Below are 23,273 nucleotides of genomic sequence, written 5' to 3' on the forward strand. Positions count from 1 at the left end.
ATCTCATAAATTGTCATTTAGGTGATCTATGTAACATGCATGCTAATATGAAAGCATAAAAAGAAAGTATAAGGAAAAACAATTTCCTTACATTGAATTTGTGGTAAAAAGGGCACAAACTAGTTCACCTTACTAGCTTGTTCTTGAGCTTAAACCAAATGGAAGATCCCCCTTGCAAATCTTCAAAAAGAAGATCTCCTTCTTGTTGCACCCAAGAACTAACCCAATAATAATAACAAGTATGAACTAGAACTTGTTAATATTGAACCCTTGATTATTATTAGTAACATTACTAACTAATCTTAGTAATATTATTTATGTATACTAACAACTTAGTAGTAATGAATTATTATTATAGAGAGATGGAGTAATATTGTTCACATGCAAGTATGTAGAGTGTAGAAGTAAGGTAGAGTAAAATGTGAACAATAGATGGAGTATATAGGGGGAAAGTGGCGGGTGGGTGGAGTGTGGTAGTGGACAATTTTGTCTTATATTTTTATCTTATATCACATGCAAAATCTTGTATAAGATAAATTATGGTAGTATACAAAATAAGGTAAAATGATTATGTGAGTAATCATCCACTACACTTATTTTACACGGTCCACTTGACCATTTACGGGTCCATGTTGGTTCTTATATTTGTCGCACAAATCCGTGTAATTTTTATTTTAAACATCGTATCATGTTTAAATACTTCCATAATTAATTCGTCCAATTCACTCCGTAAATATACGTGTACCACTACACATATTATTTACGTACTAATATTAATCACATTAATCAATTAGTACAATTTTAGTAAATTAACAGTTAATTAACTAAAACCCGTTTCCCAAAACTTATTATTTAATTATCGCATAATTAAATAATAACTGCCGCTCCTCAAGTTCGCAACTGGAAATCTCTCTAAAAATAATCGACTAACCTCTTAGTCTATAAATCAAGGGACTAAACAAATTGTATCTCATACAATTAATTAGTTATCAATTGGGGTTCCTTCCTTTAGGTATGACCGAAAGGGGTCAGTTGATCACCGCCGTCTCACGACAATAACGTCAAACTCTAGTCAGCCAACCGTTATTGATTTACGTTAATCAACTGACGAGGATCAAATAATTAAATATCTGATGATATTCCATTAATGAGATTTATTATGTTAACGCACTATTGTGGAGGACACTAACTCCAACAGGTTAGTGCTCCTCTCCTACAAAGGACACCAAACTTCATAGAATATGCATAAAAGGAGGCTAAAGACAAGAAATGACCCTAATACATACTAGAAAGCATAGAAACTAGGCTAGTTAAGGGGCTAAATGTGCGTAAAATAGGAGTCACATCACCCATAACAAAAGATGATGCCAAGATGGTGAGTGCTTTTGTACAAAGTAATATATTCTCAAGATTCGGATTTCCCCAGGCCATCATAAGTGATAGGGGGACACACTTTTGCAACAATGTGATTGGGGCATTACTTGAGAAGTATGCAGTAATCCATAAGGTTTCTACGGCTTATCACCCCCAAACCAATGGTCAAGCGGAAGTATCCAACCGAGAAATCAAGGGCATATTGGAGAGGGCAGTAAATCCCGACTTGAAAGATTGGAGGAAATGCCTAAATGATGCTCTGTGGGCTTATAGGACAGTTTATAAGACCCTCATCGATATGTCCCCCTATAGGCTAATTTATGAGAAGAGTTGTCACCTCCCCGTAGAAGTTGAACACAACGCCTATTGGGCAATACAAGCTTTTAATCACAATATCGATGAGGCGGAATTGCACCGTAAGCTTCAAATACAAGAATTGGATGATATTAGGCAATAAGCCTATGATAATGCGGATCTTTACAAGGAAAAAGCAAAATGGCATGACAAGCTGATAAGTCGAAAGGTGTTTGAAGAGGGACAAGAAGTGTTGGTCTTCCAAAGCCGACTCAAGAACTTTTCGGGCAAGTTAAGGTCAAGATGGTATACACCTTACAAAGTAATGGAAGTCTTTCCTCATGGAGCGGTGGAGGTGGAAGACCCATAGTCGGGAAAAGTGATCAAAATCAATGGACAAAGGTTGAAGCACTACTTCAAAGGAATTGAGTTACACGGTGAAGAGGATCTTCTTGTGAAATATCCAATTTACAAAGATTAGCTTCCTCCAACAATGACTAAGTCGAGCCATCGATGTTAAACAAGGCACCCTTGTACATATTATATCCCTTGGCGTAAATTTAATGCATTCTAGCCTAGTTTTCAATACTTGTCATTTATTTGCATTTTAGGTGGTATTAAATTTATTTGCATCAAATTTCGTGAAGTTACTAATCATTTTGTGAAGATTGGAGTAGATTTTTGCACTATCTTGGGAAGCGTGCCATGTGATGGATTGACGGAAAAAGGGTAAAAACTCGAGTTGGGTGTGTGGTCAATGAAGGAGCAAAGGAAGTCAAAGAAGGGTGAAGAATTTTTGCTAAGTATCACAATTTAGCTAACAAAAAAATGCGAAAAACAGGGATTTCGGCAGACTGCCTTGACTCGGCAGTCTGCCAGATCAACGGCAGCCTACCATTTTGCGTGAAAAGTGATATTTTCGTAACTACAAAGCTTGAAATCCCACCTTACCCTCATAAACCCAAAAATTTCGAGCACAAGCACACTATACCCAAACTCAAACTCACCCCATTTTCGATCAAAATTACTCAAATCTTCACCAAACTTCTTCAACACTTCATCAAATACTCCATTACCAACACAATTAGCACTTCTTTTTACCAAAATCAGAAATTTGCCCCGAAAATTCAAGAACCCTAAATTTCAATATCTACAAATTCAACCTCAAAGGTTAAAATTTAAGGGTCCAAGACGGGTTTACTAAGAAGAAGGAGCAACAAGAAGCAATTCGTCCTGGAATTCGGGGAGGTATAACAACCAAACTCAACTTTCATTTTAATTCAAAAATTAGCTTAAATTATTTAAATTTTTGGATTATTGCTAGTCCCTTGTTGCTATAATTGTTGTTGGTGGTAAAACTTTTCTGGGTGAGGAAAGACAAACACCAAACACAAGCTTTTGAATCCATCTAAGCTAGTGCATACCAAGTGTTCGGTGAATTGTCTCAAAGAGCGACAATTTCTTTGAATGCTATATTTTGTGTTGTTGGTCTTGCAAAGCTCTTTTGTAGGTACTACTATGTCGATATTGAACCCATTTCTAAAGCCTTGTAAGAAATGGGCTGTGGAGGATACCGAAAATGTTGAAGAGCCAATCTTTACCGGGGGAGGGTTAGATGCCGCGCAATCCAAAATATTTGAAAAACTCGGTGTCACATATAAACAACCCATAAAAACTACCCGATTCCTTTGTCCTGATACTCTAAATGCTATTCGAATGGCAACAATTTTTCAAGGTATGCATGCTAAAGTTGGCTTAGAATCATATTTTGAAGAAGATACTTGGGCCTACACATATACATCCTACACCAGAGAGTTTTTTTTCATCCTTAAAGGAGTGTAATGTGGCGGAGAGAAAAGAAGAGAAAATCTGATTCCGAGTGAATGAAAGTTGGCACACCGTTAATCACTCCCAAGCAAGGAATGTTTTGAAGATCACAAAAGAACCTTCTCCAATCTTAATGCTTGGGTCAAGGAGTACCAAGCTTGGACCGAAAAGGTAGGAAGGGCAAATGCAAAACATGACAATATGATTGCCTATGTCACTCACCCCTTTGTGCAAATACTCACTTGCTTCCTCACCACCATCTTCTATGTCATAAAAGAGCCCACCAAAGTTAAATCAAAAATCCGGACTACCATGTGGACCTTACTACTGGAGGGAGTCGAGGTACCCGATCGGGTGTAATTATTCATTGATGCGTGTGTAGTAAACAAGAACAATAGCTCGGGAGGAAGCATAAATTATTGGGGGGGGGGGGGGATCACATTCTTTGTCCAACACTATGAAGGTGATATAGCATCTTCCCAAGTGATCTTTCAAACAAAAGGTACCGCCGTTTATAATGCCCCCGTGCTAGAAGAATGTAAGATGTTCAAGCAAGTAAGGAAGAATCCGCTCAAGGGGTATTGGTTGGGGCCGGATAAGAAAAAGTACTTGAGGGTCCATAGGCCTAATAACTCCCCTTTGCCAAGTGGAAATTATGGTAAAGATTTCTTCTGTTCCAAGGATATGTCATATTTTAATTGCGATGAAGAAGTGGAAGAGGTGCAAGGAGAGTCTCCTCATATGGAGCATGGAAGCCACCAACAACATCACCACATTTATTCCCATAACACTCCTATGACCGAAGCGGGGGGAGGGGAGGGGACCCATAACCCTAACTACCACTGATAAGACAAATTCATATCTTATTTTAAAGACCAAAGGGACTACTACAAAGAGTACCGAACTCACATGGATGCCTCCACCACGTGGCCAGGCAAACAAGAAGAACAATGGGATAGTTTTTGTGTATGGCAAGGGGAATTCAATGTGAGATTTGAATCAAGTGTATGACATACAAAGTGATCAAAGGGCCTTTCAAAAGGCCTATAAGATACGGGGGACAGAAAGAGAGGCCTTCCAACCGCAACAAGCCGTGGAGCAAGATCGTTAAGGGGGGCTATGAACTGCAAATTTCTCCTCCAAAGTGAAAGACGCCGCTTGTATCTTCATGACTCCGTAAAAGATGTGGTGGTACATGAGGAGAACTCTGACTTATGTAATGCCCTCTTTGGCATGCACCCCCAAGCTTACCCTCTCCTCACTCCCTCTATTTACCAAGAGCAAGTGAACTAAGGGGTGGCTAGATGATGATTTACCATCAGTGAGAGACGCTGATGGCTCACCCTTTTTTACCAAGTCGGTGCCTCTAGCTCTCACCACCTTGGTTGAGATTTGATGACACTCGCCTTCACATTCAGGACAATGTGTGATCCAAGTGTGGGGGAGAGATTATATTATGTAACTTCACCTTTTGTTTTGATACATTCATTTTGAAAAAAAAAATGAAATGAAAAATGACAATCCCGGGTAGGTGAAAATCCACAAGGGTGAACGCCTAGGCAATATTGAGAAAGGTGGCCGAGGACGGAATGAAAAACCGAAAGAATTTCGGGTAAAATGAAGTATCGAGTTTCGAGCCACCAATGAGAGGTAAGAAAAATGGCTAAGGTGAAAACCCGAAAGGGCAACTTAGGCAAAATGAGGGATTTTCAACAAAAAATGGTAAATTTGAAAAATGACACACCAAAAAGATGGAGGGATAAGAAGGGAGTGATATGGAGGGTCTTGAAAGGAGGCTAGTTTTAGGATTTAATTTCTTTTTGGTCACAAAAATTGGTTCAAATCGGTGGTTTTCATATGGGCTACTTATGTTGTTGATTTTCTAGGTGCTTGGCCAACCTAGTAGCCATGGTTCACAATGATGGAGTGATAAGGGGGTGTTATACGGTGTTGGATGATGTGATAAGGAGATTGAGAGTCGCTTTGATAGAGCCTTGGGATAAGGCGCGAGTTACCCATGCCTGCTATGGCGATATAAGAATGGTGGAGTTGTGATGATGAGTCGGAGTTGGTGGTGTGTTGTATCTTTGTGTGAGCGAGGTATAAGGAGGGCGAGTAAGAGAAGAGTGTCACAACAAACTTGAGTCTAGATTTTTGTTTAATTGGTGGGTGTTTAAGAAGGAGATATAAGAAGGATGTGTGGGGAAGATTGGTCAAATTCTCCTACACTCACTTGGAGGCTTACGCAATTGCTCATTTCGGGATTTACCCGGGACGAGCAAAAGTCTATGTGTGGGGGTATTTGATAATGTCATAATATGTCGAGTCAATTAGGTAACCTATATTTAGCGTTAATTGTATGTTTATTACGGGTCATTAATTATACCTACTAAAATAAGTGTCCCTCACTTCATCACATTGTAATCTTGTTACTTTAGACTAATTTTGATTCGGGGGTTTGTAAAGTCAACTTGAAGTCAAGTCAAACCCGAACCGGGTTAAGAGCGGAAAACCAAGAACAAAGTTGAAGGGAACCACAAGTAGTAAATGCGCCACGAGTCAAGGAAAGACGAGGTGGGTTCTCATAGAAACAACAAGCCAAACACAAGAGCGAATTTTGTATGCAATTTTCAGAGAATCTGGCAGACTGCCACTCCCTCGGCAGTGTGTCACTCTCACGGCAGTCTGCCGCTAGCTCGCCTGGGTTCGGGATCTTCTATTTCCGTCTTTTGTGCATTTCAAAGCCCAACTCGAGGGTTTAACCTAGGGAAGAGGGCAGCACTATATAAGCTTGAGAATTTGAGATCTTAAACATCTTACATCTTTTACCAAATTGGATCTTGTTTTAGAATAATTAAAGGCTTAATCTTTCTCTATTACATGTTAATCTTTCCTTATTTATTGGGTTGTAAGTTAATTATATGGAGCTAATCTTTTTATTGCTTATTGTAATTTAATCAAAGTATCCAACTTTGATATTTTAAGACTCTCAATTCTCTCCTAATTTATCTATTGTTCTTTCCTTTGTTCTTAAATTCTCATGTTAGGTGAATTAGTGTTTGGGTTGGCCATCCTTGCATTTTTGTTGTTCAACTAGTGCAAATTCTAGATAAATGGTTTAATCTATCTAGAATTATTTGGATCAAACTTGTATGTTGATTTGGTTTAAAGGGTCCATATAACAAGTAGGAAATTACATGTCTTTTCTTGCTAGCATGGTTTAATCTAGTAGGAACTGATTTTAGTTTAAGGCTCTTGGTATAATCTTTATGCTCAATTCTTGTTATCATTCATGGTTTAATGAGTTGTGGTTAGAATTAAAGGGCTCACATATATGGTTTAATTGTGTGAATCAATTTCTTGAGATGGTAGTATTGGATAGATAACAATAGAGAAAAAAAATGTCAAACTTTGTCATTGTTGGATTTCTAAGAGAGAATTAGAGCAAGTTGCTTCTCATATTGATTTATTTCACATCTAGTTTTTGTTCTATTGTCTCAGTAGAAAAGCTTGCTTCTTTATTTTATCGGTTTTCTATATGATACCCTTCAGTTTTCTCGAATTTTATACGGTACCCTTCATGTTCAGAAAACTACTCGTTACCTCGAATCCATTGCTAAATTTAGCCGTGACCCTATGTTTTGCAAACCGTCAAGTTATTTATAAAGTTTTCTAATTAGGTAGGAAAATGACTTATACCATTTTTTAAATGTTTATCTCATCTTGTTTCTCAATCACCAAATATAATCTTCACGATCTTCTTTCTATCTCCCACCATTTACACCATTAATTAACATTATCTTTTTTTTTTGGTAAAATGTGAGTATATATATATATATATATATATATATATATATATATATATATATATATATATATATATATATATATATATATATATATATATATATAGAGAGAGAGAGAGAGAGAGAGAGAGAGAGAGAGAAGGGTTCTTATAAGGCCTTCATACCTTATAAGGCCCTAAGTCTTTATAAGAGCCCTTGGATGAAGGGATTGAAGGGATGAGATGAGGAGAGAGGGCGTGGTTTTTAGAGAAAAAAAAAAGGAAAATGGTGATTGTGTGAGAGAGGGACCACTTTCACTTTAAATGTATCGCCTCCATATCAAATCCCGCGGACAATAGCAATAAACAAAGCCTCCTAAATCATTTTGCATGCTTCCCTCCTCTTTTCACCATTCAAAACCTCTCAACAAGCAAAACCCATAAAAATCATCCAAAAAACCTGAATAATTCTGCAAATCCATTATAAATCATCAAAAAGAGAAAAGAAATTTCATTCCCACTGTTTAACTACATCATCTTTCCGTATAAAATTCATTCGCTTTGTTGAAAATAAATAATTTGTCATTGTTCATCACAAAAAGACGATCAAAATGACAGTCAGTGTTCGTGAAATCGATTATATGCAGATTGAAGTTGCCGTCGATGGTGAGTTCCGAATGTTCATTATTGTAGGTTGTAGTTATTTAATTTGTGTTCATTATTCTTAATATTGTTGTACTTTCATGGTGTTCATCATATTTGTTCTTTCATTTTGGTAGCTTGTTGTTGATCGAAAAAAATGATGGAAATTTAAAAGCTTGATCAAGTACGAATTATAACTTCAGTGGGTTTTAGTAAAACTCTGACCCAAATATGTATAACTTCAATAATACAGTGTACACATGCAGTTCTTATATTCATCGTGTTATAACTCCAGAGGTTTTTTGTAAAACTCTTTGACAATTTCCTGCAGCTTCAGGTGACAGAGTAATTCAAACCCTAAATTGTGCGTAAAAATCTTACTAAAGAACCAATTTTGATATAGTTATACAGGCTGTGGCTAGAGTTATACATTGTATCATTAGAGTTATTCAGACTGTATATAGAGTTATACATTGTATGATTACAGTTATACACGTTTTGTACATGAGTTATACAACACATCACTGCAGTTATCCATATATAGGTAAGAGTTATACAAGTTGTACAACACATCACATTCTGGATCTACAGTAATACACTCTACAATGTATAACTCTAGGCATATAATGTATAACTCATAGCATATAATGTATAACTCTTAGCATATACAGACTGTGTTTGGAGTTATACATTATATGCTAAGAGTTATACATTGTGTAGCTAGAGTTATACATCGTATGACTAGAGTTATACAGACTGTTCATAGAGTTATACATTAAATGCATAGAGTTATACGAGCCGTGTCTAGAGTTATACATTGTATGATTAGAGTTATACAAATCTGTGTCTAGAGTTATACATTGTATGATTAGAGTTATACAGACTGTGTATAGAGTTATACAAATTGTGTACAACGATTACACAACACATGACTAACAGATTATGAGATAGGCAAAATTTATTACGCTTCCGAGTTTTACAAAAAATAACAAGAGTGATACAAATTGGGTACAAGAGTTATACATTCTGTGAAGTACAGTTATCCATATATAGGTAAGAGTTATACAAATTGTATGACTAGAGTTATACATTCTGGAACTACAGTAATACACTCTACAATGTATAACTCTAGGCATATAATGTATAACTCTTAGAATATAATGTATAACTCTTAGCATATACAGACTGTGTTTGGAGTTATACATTCTATGCCTAGAGTTATATATTATATGCCTAGAGTTATACATTATATGCTTAGAGTTATACATTAAATGCCTGCAGTTATACATTCTGTGCCCAGAGTTATACATGTTATTTGCATGTGTTTTTCTCCGTCATTGTTTTTTCTGTAATTATTATTCGCTTAGTTTTTCTGCGTTTGTTAGTAAAACAAATTAAATAAAATAAAACAAAGAAGATGATAGAGAGGATAGTAAAACAAATCCACATTTAACATACATGACTAGAGTTATACAGACTGTGCCTAGAGTTATACATTGAATGACTAGAATTATAAATACTGTGACTAGAGTTATACATTATCTGACTACAGTTATACATTCTGTGCCCAGAGTTATACATTGTATGACTAGAGTTATAGAAACTGTGACTAGAGTTATACATTGTATGACTAGAGTTATACAGTATCTACCTAGAGTTATACAAAGTGTGACTATAGTTATACATGATATGGTAAGAGTTATACATTGTGTAGAATGAGTTATAAATCTTACAGTCTCTGCCTAGAGTTATACATTGTGTAGCTAGAGTTATACATCCCATGACTAGAGTTATACAGACTGTGCCTAGATTTATACATTGTGACTAGAGTTATACATTGAATGACTAGAATTAGAAATACTGTGACTAGAGTTATACATTATCTGACTACAGTTATACATTCTGTGCCCAAAGTTAGACAGTGTGACTAGGGTTATACATTAAATGACTAGAGTTATACATTGTATGACTAGAGTTATACATCATGTGACTAGAGTTATACATTGTATGACTAGAGTTATACAGAGTGTGACTATAGTTATACATGATATGGTAAGAGTTATACATTATATACCCAAAGTTATACAGTCTGTGCCCAGAGGTATACAGTCTGTGCATAGAGTTATACAGTATATGTGTAGAGTTATGTATTTCTTAATCATTTCATGGATGTTTGATTCTGCTCAGATGGTCGCAAGGCAGCGGAAACTGAGTATTGTAAGCATTTGGCAGCGGAGTTTACACCTTGTGTAGGGTAACAATTTTTTGAAATCGACGAGGCAGTGACATTCTATAAAGTTTATGCATTGGCGACCGGGTTTGATGTTCGGAAGTACTCGACGAAAAAATGGCGCGACGGTGAAATCAAGACAAAGTTGCTGGTTTGCAACAGAGAGGGATTCACATATGTCCCAAAAGGAGAGGCGAGAATTAAAAAAATGAGACCGGGATTAGGGAAGAAGGAATGCAATGGGGAAAAAGAACTGCGAACCAGAGGAAATATACAGTCAAGAGGGTAGGGTGTAAAGCACATGTCAGGCTATTTATGAAGAATGGAGTACTAGTAATTGACCGATTCCACATGGGGCATAATCACGAGCTTGTATCGAGTGAGGATCGTCAGTTTCAAAAGATGTCGCGGAACATAGAAGATTTTCACAAGTACTTGATAATGTACAACTCAAGGGTTAGTTTACTATTAAACAAACATCCACTAATTGAATGGCAAACTTCTAAAGTTATTCACCGAGATGATAGAGTTATGTAAACCTAAAAGTTATAAATAATAAGAAGTTGCATAATCAATCAATGGAGTTATGCATATATTTCAAGAAGTTATAAGAATAGTTGAAAGAGTTATAGTTGAGGAATTCTTGGTTATTAATCAAAGATCGATAAGGATTTGTTGTCCACTGCAGTTGAGGATAGGAGCAACTAGGACGTACAACATGTGTAAGGAGTTCGTAAACGGGTTCGAGAACATTGGTGCATCCTTAACTGATTTTAAGAACTTCCACCGAGATGTGAAGTGCTTCATCCATAAACGGGATGGTCAATTGTTCATTGACCGGTTCAAGAATATGGCACAAAATAGGCAGGGGTTTTATTTTGATTATGAAGTTGACAAGGATAACAACCTTGAAGCGCAATATGGGCTGAAACCGCTAGAAGGAACTACTCCATTTTTAGAGATGCAAAGGTCGTTTCGTACCCAACATACTCAACAAACAAGTACGATATGATTTTCACGCCATTCACTGGCATAGATCACCATAAGCGATCGGTGACATTCTGTGGGGCATTGATTGCCCATGAAGACCATGAATCCTTCCAAAGGGGTTTTCAACAGGTTTTTGAATGCTATGGGAGGAAAGGAACCCAAGTACATTATCACGATCGTGTCCGGGCATTATTAAGGCCGTACCCCTTGCCTTCAAGACTGCACGACACCGATTTTGCATGTGGCATATAATGAACAAGGTGCCATCAAAGGTCGGGGTGACAAGGGAAGATTATAAGGAGTTCGTTCAGAAATTGAACAACATTATATGGGACGACAACATAGAAGCAGAAGACTTTGACGCTAGGTGGGCAGAAATAATGGAAGCGCATGGTCTTGTGAACGAAGAGTGGTTTACAGAAGCGTACGATAAAAGGAGCCAATGGGTGATGGCACATTGCAGGGACTTGAACATGGGTGGTGTAATGAGGACAACCCAGAGATCAGAGAGCAGTAATAGTTTTTTTAAGAAGTTCGAGCAGAAGTCAGGTACGCTAGTGGAGTTTTGGATGCGTTTTGAAAGCGCTATGGACCATCAACGGCATACGCAGAAGAGACTTGACCATGAAAACCGACACTCAACACCGGAAACGGGGACGCATTTACCCATAGAGGAATATGCATCAAATGTTTATACCCGTGAGGTTTTCAAGGAATTCCAACTAGAGGTCATTTGCTCAATCGATACATGTAAGAGTGTCGGCTATGCTGACGTCGATGGAGTTGAAGTGACTGTCGTAAAGGATTTAATTAGACAGAAAAGTTTCAACGTAGAGTACAACCCAGGTAACAACATTTTGGCATCAACTTTATGTGGTAGTTGACTGAATTTGCTAGATATAGTGCCAAAGTTACATTGTCTGAACATAGAAGTTATACAATTGTTCAGTGAACTGCAGTTATCTGCTGTATAAATCTGACAACATTTTGAATAACTTAAGTTTTCTGAATGTATAATTTTTCTTATTATATGCATAACTCTATTTGCAGAATGTATAACTCTTGTTGCCATATGTATAACTCTACTTTTAGAATAACATTAGAAGTTATTCAATTTTTCACTGAACTGTTGTCATTTGTAGTATAACTCTGATTACATTTTGAATAACTTTAGCTTTCAGAATGTATAACTCTTGTTGCCATATGTATAACTCTACTTTCAGAATAACATTAGAATTTATTCAATTTTTCACCGAATCTAGACTATTTTTAGTATAACTCGATTAGAGTTTGAATAACTTTAGCTTTCGGAATGAATAACTCTTGTTGCCATATGTATAACTCTACGTGATAATGTTTAACTCTTATTATTATATGTATAAGACTACTAACGGCATAATTTAATTGGATTACAGGGACACAGGCTACACAGTGTAGCTGTATGATGTTTGAAAGGATGGGATTTCTGTGCCGACATATAGTATGGATTTTGTCGGCTAACGGCATGAAGACAATTCCAGTTGATTACGTTTCTACAAGATGGAGAAAGGATGCATTGCAATTCAGATTATCAGAATGTGATGGTGAACAAATGGAAACAAATAGTAGCGCTGATGCAAAAGAAGTTGCGATGGTGAAGTTGTGGTCAGAAGTTCATGCAACCATTGGTTTACTTCGTGGCACGAGTGAGACTGAAGTTGTGAACTTAAGCTTGTTAATTAGAGAGTTCAAGGGGAAACTTTTACCGTACAAGAAGGATTTAACAAAGCAGCAAGAATTTGAGCAAATCCTTGGTTGCTCGGCCAGTGACGAGGTAACGATACTTCCACCAAAACAATCGAAAAACAAAGGCAAATGGTAAAAGAATGGTGTCAGCTAAGGCTAAAGCCATTGCCTTGGCTTCTAAGCCAAAGCGCATGTGTAATAATCGTAAACAAATGGCACACCACGATAAACGGAACTCGCCCTAACCCATTCTCTCGAGCATCCACCGTCTTCACCAAAGATCTCAAGGAGGAAGAAGAAGAAGAGGAAGAGGAAGAAGAAGAAGAAGAAGAAGAAGAAGAAGAAGAAGAAGAAGAAGAAGAAGAAGAAGAAGAAGAAGAAGAAGAAGAAGAAGAAGAAGAATAGAAAACATAACATGCTTTGTAGTAGTAGTAGGCGAGAGAAAAATACCTCCGTCTCAACAAATTATTTACAATCTTTTTTTCTTTAAAAGGTAAAAAATCTGGTGAGACGGAAGAGGTATTTAATAGCTAGCTTTTGTCTATTTTGAAGGGGGATTGCACCTTTCAGATTGTATAACTTCAGTAATATGGTGTGTGAAATTTCAAGCTAATGTTGTATAACTCTTTTACATTATTTTGATGACTTCTGTTCATGGCAACATATCCAATATTTAAAAGTGGCTTTAAGAACGAATTATAATTCCAGTGGCTTTAAGTAAAACTCTTACCTATATATGGATAATCGTACTTCTGTAGAATGTATAACTCTTGTACCCAATTTGTATAACTCTTGTTATTTTTTGTAAAACTCATAACTGTCTAATAAAATTTTCCTTTTACATAACTGCAGTCATATGTTGTATAACTCTTGTACACAGTTTGTAGAACTCTTGATGTTTTTTGTATAACTCTTAGCTGTCTAATAAATTTTGCCTTTTTTTCATAATCGAGACATGTGTTGTATAACTCCCCGTACATAATTTGTATAACTTTACTTCACAGAGTGTATAACTCTAACACTTATCTGTAAAACTTGGATTTTCATTATGACTGACCAAGATGATATAGTAACAATATATTCCAAAAAGTTGTCTAAGTTGTTAAGGAGTTTCTTGACAACATACTAGAGTTGCAAAAAAAGAGAATACAGAATCAAAGGAAATACATTCTATTTTTTCGCAGGTTTTTTATCTCCTCTCCGCGCCGCTTCCGTCCGGCTTCTACTTGCTTCAGGATCTGTAATTTTTTGCCAATGAAACCGTTGACCTTGGACAACTCCTTCCCCGATGATGTTCATGTCAGCTAGAGAAGCGTCGCGCCAACCGGATCACCAAATATCGACGGTTCACCTTCCTCTCGAGATCAACGTGACCAAAACTTTCACCCTCGTACATTAACATGTGCATCATGGCGAACAAGCCAGACTCGGCGTCGTTTATCGTTTGCTGATGCCAGGCAAACTGGATCTGACGGAACTGGAACGCCGGTATGTCTTTCCCTCTGTTCTTCTCGTTGTCCCTAGACTCCGCGTAGTCGCTCATGAGGCTCGCCTGGCAGAGACAAGAACGTCAAAAAGTGAAATTGTAAAAGCGGTGACAACACTTTTTAGTTGAACATAATTACAAATTAATTCCACTTACAATAACGTGACATGCTTTGCATATCTCCGATTGCCGCGGACTTGAATAGTACTTATTGTCCAGAAGATCAATCGTCCTAGAATTAAAGTTGATACACACACATGCATAATGGGCTTCAATCTTAATGGGTACGAAGATTAAATCAGCCTTCAAGCTGAAATCTGTCCCACAGTCGGTTCGGAAGACGTCCCACGTATTGTACAACCTATCGGTGTCCGGTGTTTGTTGGACAGGGTTTCGTACAAGGCTCAAGATTATTTCTTGTTCAAGTAGCAGTATATGTGTGAGGATACCAGTGGAGTTATAGGGGTTGTGCATTGGAGTTGCACAGTAACTCTTATAGCATAATGAAAAATGCCTAAGTTCATACTGGTTGTTAATAACTACTCAAAACGAAATGTTTAACTCCAGGGAGGGTATGTATAACTTTAGACTTATTTTCCACTGTGAAAGTTTTAAAGAGGGTATGTGCAACTCTTATAACATATTAAAGGATTGATTAGCACCATACCATATGACGGATACCGAAGAAAGACGAACGAAAAATCGCGCAATCCTGTGCCTCCAATCGATTAAGCAACAAGGACCAACACTCAATCACTTTTTCATCCATTGGCGTCTCAGGGAGCATAGATAACATTTGCAACATATTAATTGTTCCGTGCCGGCCATAACTCACAAGTGGTTCACTGTAGTTCGGAAAAGTTAATCGAGGCTATAACGTATACTAAATGGGATGGTAACTGCTATTAAAATGACTGCATAACTTCACTGATGAAACGTATAACTGCAGTTTAGGAATGTGTAACTCCATTAACGATATATATAACTTCAGTGATGAAACATATAACTCCATGTATTACTCTAGGTATAACTCCAGGCCTCTAATGTATAACTCCAAAGCATATATTGTACAACTCTGAGCATATACTGTAAAACTCTACGCAAAATAATGTAGTATTCCAAAGAAACCAATGTGTCTATATTGATAAAACTTAATATGATAAAACATTAGGATTTCGATACCTTACTCATTTGGAAATTTGTAGTCATCAAGGAAAACGTAATCAGCCACTTGTTTGCGATACACCAGGATATCCCTAGTTAATGCCTTGTTCATCTTCAGCATCTTGGCGACCACTGTAAGGTCGGCGTCTGGTTCCCCGCAATATGTGGTGCAACCAAGGCCATTGCCCTTACCCCGGGAGCGGCTATTAACAGCTGGGAGGGCCCGACTAGACGGCGTCCGGCCCAGGGCTACTTTGGAAGGTGGAATCTGATAGGTTGAACTGACTTTAGAGCAAGGTCGTTTAGAAGAACTGTTCTCTCCGGCGATTCCAACACCTCTCTTCCTTCCACTTGTGTTGCCGGCTATCCTCTGTTTATCACGCACCTCCTCCATTTCACGGTCTTTAAGCTCCTTAAAAGCTGTTACCCTGGATAACACATCTTCCCTTTCCAAGTTAATGTCACTGAGGACAAGGGTTGCAGCAATTTCCGCTCGCATGAGGTCATTGCTTTCCTTAGTCCCTAAGGTACAGTCGAATGGCTCTCCACGGTACATTAACATATGAACCATGACGTAAAGACCACAGTCATTGGCAGTATGTCCTGCTCCCTGCCAGTTGAATTTAATGTTGACAAAAGAAAACCCTTCAACTTTCTTGCCTTTGTCGAGCCCTTTGTAGGCCATATACTTTCCCATTGCATCAGCCTGGCGGAAGTTAGGCAAGGCGTTTAAAAGGGGAAGACCAATTAACAAAACAAATGGAGCTGATAATTAATCTAGTCACCAGTTTTATAAGACTTACAGTAATACGCGCAATCCCTCCGTATGGTAATTTCAGAAGATCCTCATCGTAAGAACGATTATCAAGATACTCGATCTGCTCAGAGAGGAAATTTATGCAAATGCAAGAGTAATGATCTTCATCGCCGATGCTTAATGGACGAAAACCTACAAACATGCACCAAAAATCTAAGAGTTATAAAACATAATTAGCAGATTAGAGGCATACATATTGTGCGTAGTTGGAATTATACATTCAATGGTTAGAGTTATACATTATATGTGTAGAGTTGTACATTCAATTTCTAGAGTTATACAATATATTCTTGCAGTTGTACATTATGTGCAGTAAGCAAATGCCTGGAGTTATACATTATACTGTATATGCTTAAAGTTATATATTATATGCCTAGAGTTATGGAGTGAAGTTAGCCACTCATCAAAACTCTGAGCATATACTGTATAACTCTAGACAAATAATGTATAACTTCAGTCCTAGAACGTATAACTCTAGTCATTCTGAAAGCTAGAGTTATATAATGTATAACTCTTGCCATATGATGTACAACTCTAAGCATATACTGAAAGCTAGAGTTATATAATGTATAACTCTAGCCATATACTGTATAACTCTAGACAAATAATGTATAACTTCAGTCCTAGAACGTATAACTATAGTCATTCTGAAAGCTAGAGTTATATAATGTATAACTCTTGCCATAGGATGTACAACTCTAAGCATATACTGTTAAACTCTAGGAAAATAATGTATAATTCCAGTATGTAAATGTCTCTATATTGATATCTGAGCTCACCATATCGGAGTCCAGTTGGAATGGACTAGAACACGACTCTTGCCACATGTCCCACAAGGCACAAAAGCCTTCAGAATTATCAACAACCAAGTTTTTCTTCCTGCCTTGCCAAATTGCAATTGCTAGGTCCTATAAAAATGATAGACGGGGGTTGGCAGCTTGTATCACAAGTTACGTACAGTTTTGTCACAAAATAACTTGCGGAGTTCGAGCACACTTACAGCGTGACCTAGGCCAAAGAAACAGCGTGAACTTGAAACAGCCGCGGTGTTCGCGTGCGTAAGTCGATTGAGTAGTACTGGACCAAAGATCGATGACGTTGGCCGTAATCTGAGCCCCGGGCATCAACGACTGGAGATCAATACGCGTTATGCAGTTTGGATAGGGATATGTGACCAATTGTTCCCTACAAAGGATTAGAAAAATTGAGACACGCAGCAAGGGAAAAGATTCATGGGTCATTTGACTGTCGTCGTATTGAAATATAGGTAAAACTTATCTTCTACTTACACTTTCTTATGGTCGTGGAATTGATCAAAGACATAATCCATTACATCCTTCCTCACCCTGAACACCGTCCTGAAACGTTCCTTGTTAAATCGCAACCACTGTGAGCATACGTCTTTGGTCGGGTTCGGTGCCCCGCAATCGTGAGAACACCCTAGGTTCTCGGGTACAATGTCCATACACGGAAGGGGGCAGTTGAATGCGAAGAAAGGATGGTGGATCATGTCACATCGTGGCACATAAATAAGGGGTGGGAGTGGTGCAACCGGCTCAACCCTAGCACCATCGATTTCAACTACCAAACCTTCTTTGGCAGCACCAATCGTTCGCTCCTCAACCCCGGCAAATGCCTCATTCACATCTGCCATGCTCATGAAAGTCAGCGGGATTTGATTTCCACTCCATTCCATTGAAGGATTCCCCGGGGTGATCTTCGCACCATCGACAACATCTACGTTTACACCCCCATTGTTAGAATGTTGTTCAACATTCTCAATTACATCCTTTTCAACAGTGGCCTGAATGAAAAATAATAAAATTAAACACCAAACGTATAACTCGGCCATAAAATGTATGACTCGTGAGCATAGAATGTATAACTCGCCATAAAATGTATAATCGTAAGCATATACACTATAATGTATAACTCCAGAATAACTCCGGTATAACTCTAGATATACCTCCAGCTATCTAAGGTATAACTACAAAGCATATATTGTATAACTCTAGTCATATACTTTGTATAACTCGTAGTCATATACTTGGTTAAGAGTTGTACCAACCGGCCGTTGCGGTGGCACTACGATTCAAGGCCTCAACATAAGTTTCAACAAAGTTATACTTTATCAACTTAGAGTTATACACGACCAATAAAAAAAAACGATTGTATAAAAAGTATTTAGAGCAAATTAACAAACTTACCTCGCCACCAGGACCACTCCCGTACGCTGGAAGTCCACATAAAGCTTCCTTCATTTCAACAGTAGAAAACATAAACTCCATCAATTCTTGTGTCTCCAAACCAAATTCTGGGACCGTAGATTTTTCCATCTCCTTATCTGACGGTTTATTGTCTGACAATCTTTCAACATTTTCTTGCAATCCCTCCCCATGAACTTGCTCATGCACCTCATCACCTACCACGGGCCGAGATTCAACATCCTCCGACCGTCCTCACCAGGCCTACAATGTCTGCTGCTCTTTCATGGTCAATGTCTGACAATCTTCCAACATTTTCAGCATACATGTTCAATCTCTCCCCATGAACGTGCTCATGCCCATCATCACCTGCCCAGAGGCGAACCTCATCGTCCTTTGACCGTCCGTAAGTTTGGTCAATTTCCTCCTCGGTGTAACTCGCCTCCAACAACACTCTCGATTGGGGGACGGGGTGTACAAAACTTGATCCTCTAACCCTGGGCTAGCAGCTGACAACGGCTTAGAAACTACTGTATCACCTCCCACTTCCTCCATAATCTTTGACCAAGAAACTGCAACTGATTTCGTTGGCGTGTCGGCTTTGACGGACTCTCGACGCGGCTCAACACGGGGGTTACCACCCCTGCCACCCCCATCATTGGCGAGACTAGACAGAACATCACTTATTTGATGCGTAGATGCATCGATTTTGTCAGATTATTTGGGAGGCTCAGTAACTATCTCTCCAAATGCAGGAGCGTTACCAACAGAAACCTTCACCTTTTCTCGCAACTGCTCTCGTCCTTCACGACGTACTTTTAAATCTTTTCACCATCAAAGAATTCTTGAGAGGCCTGACTAGGATTTAGGGCTGTCGGATCATTAGTTACAGCTTTGATCCTTGCGGTTGCATCTGCGTACCATGAATAGAACACAATAGCGTTCCTTTGAATTTGTAGATAAAGCTCGCGAGTACACTGCATTCAAGAAGTACAGTAAGTTAGTTATATTATAATAGATGGGTACGTTCAGCTGAAACAGAATCCATCTGCAGAAATATATAATAGTTTGCACTTACATCGACAGCCCTAGCTTTCAATTCCTGGTCATCCTCGACACCGCTTGGTAGTTCTATCTCGAATGAACTTCTTCTCGGAAGTTGAGCGGGAAAGAGGGGTGGGGGCCCGATAGCAACAACGATGAGTTTGGGTTCACGCGGGTCGCCGAGGTCGCTCTCGTCCACCCTCCTTCCATAAGAGGGGTCTTGAAGGCACCTCGGACACCTGGTCTTAGACAAGGTTAAAGTACCCAATCCCCCTTGACCCACCTCAAATTTTACCCTCTCTACAAGCGAAGTTTCATCCCAATGCTTAATCAAAGGTAGATCGTGGCGGCACGGCTTACCCTTGTAATCATATCGCTGAAAGTAGCTTATCATGAGGAAGGGGATACACCCGTTCAACATTGTTACCCCCTTTTTACAGTCTGACCCCGCTTTCACCATCATGTCCAAAATATAAGAGCACCAGTCAAAATGCGGGATGGCTTTAGGATCTTCTACATGACCTTAACACTTCCAATCTATCCCATTGTTTGGGGTGGGTGCGAGGAATGAAGACATACAGAACAAAACAAATAGGCGTCAAAATTGATCGTCCGCCTCCTCGTACTCCAGAAGTTGCTTGTAAACTTTCCCTAAGGGTATTGCACTATTCCCTTTGGCCACCCCGTACGCTTGCCGCCATTTGTCCTTCAGCTCCTTATTCTCGGGATCGTTGGACCCCTTCTGCGAGCTCACATGCACCAAAGGGAGAGGGTTGGGTCCGAAAGGTAACAAGAAACAGTCATGCACGTCATGCTTACTGATCATAAACTCCTTCTTCCGCGAAGCCCTGAACACATATGACCCGTCAGAGAAGGACTCCAAGAACAGCGAACGTGTGCAAGTGGGAAGTCGCTAATCTTGAGCTCCAAAAGGCCACCAAACCCAATTTTCTTAACAGCGACACTGATCCTCATTAAGCTTTTCAATGAGAGAGACAAGTCTTTGAGGTCGACACGAAACCGTGATTTCATGCACCCTCTTTACCCTTGGCTTGGCCTCAACCATCTGGGGAAAAGCAAGGACAACACACAAAATTAGACATACTGCAGTTGCAATTAGAGATATTTGGAACAAAGAAATAGACATACTGTGAATTAAAGTAATACAATAGATAGTCAGAGTTATACAAAATATAAGTAAAGTTATACATTCGATAATAGAGTTAATCGAAAAATATCAAGAGTTATACATTCCGACAAAGAAAAGTTATTCAAAATGAAATCGAGTTATACAACAAATGACAACAGATTATAAAAAGGTCAAACTTTGAACCTGGGAATCACTCCCTTCTCGATTGGTGCATCATCCATCTATAGCCGACAAACAAAAAGGGATTCAGATTAACGAAGACAGTTATACATATACATATAATCAGAGTGACAAACAAAAGAAGAGATAATCAGGAGAGTTATACAGAATAACAGTACAGTTTGACCTATTATTAAAATGTATAACTTCAAGTATATACTGTATAACTCTAGGCATATCCTGTATAACTCTAGGCAAATATTGTATAACTCCAGTTATACATTATGACGGCAGAAGTTATTCAACATGTAATCAGAGTTATACAACAAATGACTGCAATAGAATGTATAACTCTAGCAATAGAAAGTATAACTCTGGCCATGTAATGTATAACTCTAGCCATACAATGTATAACTCTGGCCATATATTGTATAACTCCAGTTATACATTATGACAGCAGAAGTTATTCAACATGTAACCAGAGTTATACAACAAATGACTACAATAGAATGTATAACTCTAGCAATATAAACTATAACTCTGGCCATATAATGTATAACTCTGGCCATACAATGTATAATCGTAAGTATATACAAAGATAACTCTAGCAATATAAAGTATAACTCTGGCAATATAAAGTATAACTTTGGCCATATAATGTATAACTCTGGCCATACAATGTATAACTGTAAGCATATACAGTATAATCTATAACTCCAGGAATAACTCCAGGTATAACTCTAGGTATAACTCCAGGCATCTAATGTATAACTCAAAAGTATAAATTGTATAACTCTAGCTATACATTGTATAAATTCAGGTATAAATAGTTTAACTGTAGGCATATATTGTATAACTCTATGCATGGAAACTAATTAGAAGTATAGTTATACATATAACAATTAGAGTTTGACATTATGAAAAAGGAGTTGGTCACAGAATCAAAAGAGCTATACATCTAGAACTCAGAGTTATACATCTAGATACCAGAGTTATACATATTGCGTACTAAAGTTATACATCTAGTAACCAGAGTTTTACATTAAGTAACCAGAGTTATACACATTGAGTACTAAAGTTATACATCTAGTAAGCGAGTTAGACATCGATAACGTATAAATCAAAATCAAAACTTTTAACCTGGATATCAACTCCCGTGTCAATACTTTCTACAACATCCATCTCAGATGACAAACAATTGGGATTAGAGTTATACAGATATTTAATTGAAGTTACACATCATTCTATAAGAGTTATACAAACAAGACGAGATTTTTTACCTTCGATTCAGATTTCTTGGAAGATTTCTTGGCATTTTTCTTGGCAAAAACCATTGTTAATTATCAAATGACCTCGAATTTGATCTGCACAACCATAATTAACAATTGGACAAATCAACATCAGCAAACCCATAATTGAAGATTGAAAAATCAAATGAACTCTTTTTATGATAGTTTAACAAAGGCAATAATTAACAAAAAACAAACTACAAATCACTAAATAAGGAATGGAAAAAATACCTTATAAAAAAATGGAGACAGGCGAGTTTGCAGGCGAGTTGAAATTAATTTGTAGTGATGAAAATGACGTTTGTTAGTATGGAGTTAATTCGTAGTGATGAAAATTGAGTTATCAGCAATGTGAAGAAAGAAAAGGAAGACGAAATGACAGGAAATAGAGGGAAAAATACCCGCAAGTTGTTTTGAATTGTCTAGAAAATGAGGAGGGAAATGATCATGGACTGATGGACAAACAGTGTAGCATGCATGGGTTAGTGGGTAAGAGGAGAGAGGTAAATCAAAAATATTAGTTTAGTGGGGTTTAATGGGGTTTGATCACAAATCTTGGCCATTGGTTTGATTGATCCAACCGCCCACATTAGAACTTATGGACTTAATATATCTAAGGACCTTAGTTGATCTCTTCTCTCTCTCTCTCTCTCTCTCTCTCTATATATATATATATATATATATATATATATATATATATATATATATATATATATATATATATATATATATATATCAAAAAAGAACCGTCCAAATTTACAACCAAAGCACAGCTATATAGAGTACTAACAAGGAATGCTAATACTCATATAAAGCACAAAAGAAGCAAGAAATAAAACACGAAGCTAGCTAAATCATTGGCCATCAATAGCAGTTATGCAACCCCATTTCCTTAGCCATTCCCTTTTCTCCTCTACTCAAGGTCCTGCCGACCATGAATCTAATCCTCCGCTTAACTTCCTTCATCACACACTCAGCCACCCTAGCTGGTGTCATCAGAACACTATTCAGCCGTGCATTGTTCCTTTGATGCCATATATAATAGCAACAGGCTGGCCAAACCATAGCATGAACATGATATTTCAGACCATTCT

Source organism: Silene latifolia, chromosome 9, assembly GCF_048544455.1.
Source record: "Silene latifolia isolate original U9 population chromosome 9, ASM4854445v1, whole genome shotgun sequence".
NCBI lineage: Eukaryota > Viridiplantae > Streptophyta > Magnoliopsida > Caryophyllales > Caryophyllaceae > Silene > Silene latifolia.